This window comes from Lipotes vexillifer, unplaced genomic scaffold, assembly GCF_000442215.2.
Source record: "Lipotes vexillifer unplaced genomic scaffold, Lipotes_vexillifer_v1.1 scaffold484, whole genome shotgun sequence".
NCBI classification, from domain to species: domain Eukaryota; kingdom Metazoa; phylum Chordata; class Mammalia; order Artiodactyla; family Lipotidae; genus Lipotes; species Lipotes vexillifer.
In genome coordinates this window covers 2,349,160-2,352,715 of record NW_006786458.1, presented here as the reverse complement: position 1 = coordinate 2,352,715, position 3,556 = coordinate 2,349,160, and the positions used below count along the sequence as shown (strand labels likewise).

The 3,556-nt window shown below is 51.3% G+C and overlaps 1 pseudogene; it reads right to left on the bottom strand.

Annotated features, from left to right (window-relative positions):
- Positions 1–2,284: 2,284 nt before the first annotated feature.
- LOC103073134 (phosphoglycolate phosphatase-like) overlaps positions 2,285–3,556 on the bottom strand; it is an 11,949-nt pseudogene continuing 10,677 nt past the window's right edge.

Below are 3,556 nucleotides of genomic sequence, written 5' to 3'. Positions count from 1 at the left end.
AACCAAACCTGCCAACACCTTGATCTCACACTTCTAACCTCCATATCCATGAGAAGATAAACACCTATTGTTTAATACCCAGTCTGTGGTATTTAGTTATGGCAGCCCCAGCAAACTAATACAGAGTCTAAAACAATTAGGTCTGAAATTTCCCATTCTACCACATACTACCTGCGTGGTCTTTAAAAAAAAAAAAAAAAACCCGTATAGAAATATAATTTACATATCCTAGAATGTATCTATTTTAAGTATACAATTCAATGATGGTTTAGTATATTTACAGAGTTGTGCAACCATCACCACAATACGTGTGTAATCATGAGAAAGAGAGCTAACGTCTCTGGGCCTTAATTTCTTCATCTGTAAAATGGGGCTAATACCTTTTGCATGGCTGTGTTTCAAGAATTTAATGACACAACAAAAACACTGGGCACGTGTGTTTGTTTTCTTCCTTCTTTGATCATTCTTAAGACTTGGTGCCCTTCCACCCTAACCCAACTGAGTCTCAAATCCTTGCTGCCTGCCGGACCCAACTTTCTTGTCAAGGCTCAAGGACTTGCAAAACTTGGCACATAACACCCCTCACACCTACTTACTACCTCCTACCCTATGGGTATAATAGTTAACTTTGGGTCCCTGTGTGGTAGGCAGCCACTAAGACGGCCACCAATGATCCCCGCCTCCTGGTATTCACGTCCTTGTGCAGTTTCCTCCCCTTGAGTTTTAATGGCCCTAGTGACTCACTCCTACTGAACGGAATACAGCAGAAATGATGGGACGTCACTTCTGAGATGAGGTGACAAAAAGCCTGTGGCATCCGCTCTGGCTCTCTCGTTTACCCACTCATTCTGAGGGAGGTGAGCTGCCATGTTGAGAATTGCCGAATAGAGACCATGTGACAGGGAACTTGTGTCTCTAGCAGCAGCCAGTGGGGACCCGAGCCCTGCCAACAGCCATGGACATGAGCTTGGACGCAGACCCTTCCCCAGGCCAGCCCTGATGACCACAGCCATGACCAACAGCTTCACTGCAGCCTTCTGAGAGACCCCGAGTCAGAGGTCCCCAGCTAAGCCGCACCAGGATTCCTGACTCACAGAAACTTCGAGATGATGTTTGATGTTTTAAGCTGCTTCAAGGGATAATGTGTTACGCAGCAATAGATAACCAATACACCCATCTTCCAGTACTCCAAAAGAAAGAGAGCCAAGATCAGGCTGACCACTTCGGAACAGCCCCTCCTCTGCTCAGTGCCCAACACACTGTCAATGGCCAAGTAACTAACAATTAACATCAGCCCACACTTGGCCTCTAAAAATTTGCTAAAATGGCAGTTGCTTCTGGCCATTACCTCTTCTTCCCATGCTCTGCAAAAAGCACAGCAGTTCCTCTGTGCCCGTCTCCTGGAAGTGCCTTACTACCCTTCCTACCCTGGAATTCCATTGGGGTTGCCTTGTGACCTCAGCTCTCTCATGGGCTGAAAAAGAAGTTATAATTTTAGAGGCTACCCAGCTTTTTCTCATTGTTAGGGCAAAAGCAGTGTTCTCTTGGGGTTTTCTACGTCTTGAGTAGAAGTGGAATCCCAGACCGGGTTTGAATTTTGATCTCTCTCTTCCTTTCCTTTTGATCAGATGCTGTGACACAGGCTCCAGAAAGCCCACATGACCAAGACAAGGAGGCCTGGATTTATTCTTTGAGTCCCAGGTCTGCAGCCGACTGGACCCACCTATCCCATTAATCCCTAAGAGCAGATATGCCTACTGACCTGGAGGCAAGAGAAGAGGCTGCCCTAGCAATGGGATTTGAAGACCATCAAGGAGGACCTTCACTCATTGCTTGAACTTCCCACCATCAAAGCCAGTGATGAGTTTGATAACAAATCTGTTGAAGGTAGGCTAACACAGGAAAAAACAATAAACCTGGGTGTTCGAGATTTGAGCTTTTTGCCCAGTTATTCACCAATTGGGCAATGTGTCTTGGGCAATTCACTTCAATTATCTGTGAATCCGTTTTCTTATCTATTAAAGAAGAACCTAAATGATATTCGTATGACGATATAAAAATGAAATTCCAAATGATCAGAAAGAGACTTCTTTTCTCTGATGTGCATTTGTATTACTCTAGGCTTCTTCAGAGGAGCCCAGTTATGTTGGGCTCTAAGCAAACCTATTAAGCTTTAGGGAAGGTTAAGGAGAACTACAGTAACTATTATTCTTAGCACGTTTCCTATTCCTTTTTTTTTTAATCTTTTATCACATCCCCTAGAGTGGAGACTTCCCGATGAGGCTCAGGATGGTCTGCAGACCACAGTGACGCCCAGGAGGATGTCTGTGTCCAGGCGACCACCTACCATGACGGTGCACTCCCGGTGGATGCCACACTCCTGGGACCCGCAGTGTCGGATGAAGCGGCCGGGCTTGGTGCTGGGCGGCGTCTCCACGACTCGGACGAGACAGCCCAGCCGGTACCCGCGAGGAAGCGGCTGTTCTCAAGTGGGAGCCAGTGGTCCAGGTCGGTGCTCACAAGCAGGCGTCCGGGCTGCTGCGGGAAGCGTACGGCCTTGGGGAGCTTCATGGAGCTGAAGGGCTGGTCAAAGCCCATCTCAACGGCACACACCCTGGGCTCAGGCGGCGCGTACAGCCAGGCACCGGGGCGGTTCACCCTGCAGCGGCTCGGGCCCCACGCCCTCGGCCTCCAGCTCCGAGCCCAGGGCCGCGCTGCCCAGCATGTAGGCCTTGGGCCCGGCGCGCCGGCCCGGCGCTGCAGCAGGTGGAGCGCGGTGCAGTAGGCCGGGCCGAGGACCTTGCGGCTGCTGCCAGGCCCGCAGGTCGGCCGAAGCCCAGGCGCCGCAGCTCCGCGGCTCAGGCCTCGCGGGTCTCGCTGCTGCTGTTGGTGGTGAAGCCAAGACGCTCGCCCGCCTGCAGCGCCGTCAGGAGGCTCGGCACGCACGACGCCGCAGTCTCGCTGCGCTCGAGCGCGCAGTCGCCGTCGGACAGCAGCGTTTCCACGTCAGCCTGCGACGCCTGAGCCAGCTCGGCGCTCAGCACCACTCAGCCGGCGTCGCCGCCGCCGGCCTCTGCCTCCTGCTTCCCTGCTTCCCTGACACACCAGCTGCAGGAGTGGACACGGGACGTAGACCTGGCCAATGTCAGTGATTTAACCCTCAGAAAGCAATCTTTGAGACATAGGAGAGCCCTTTTCTTCGATTATCGTAAAGATTCTGGAGTAGGTAGTGGTCCTCGGTTTTTGCTAAGCTAGGAGGATGTGCGTTGGGGAATTCTGGCCACCACGTGGAGAAAAGCTTTCTGCAGGATGAAGCCAAGACAAGGAAAGGGGGAAGGGAGAGAGGGCCAGGTCTCTGGGAGGGCCATGTTCCTGTTCCAGTTTCTCAGACTCTGATCCCTGCAGCTCTTCTTTAGATTCTGTGAGCAAACCTAGCACCCTTCCCAGGTATGTGAATGCACGAAAAGAGCGGCTCTGAGTTGAGTTTCAATTACTTGCAACTCGAACAATCCTGATAAATACAGGGACGGTGTGGAGGTAATGAAAACAAGCCCTA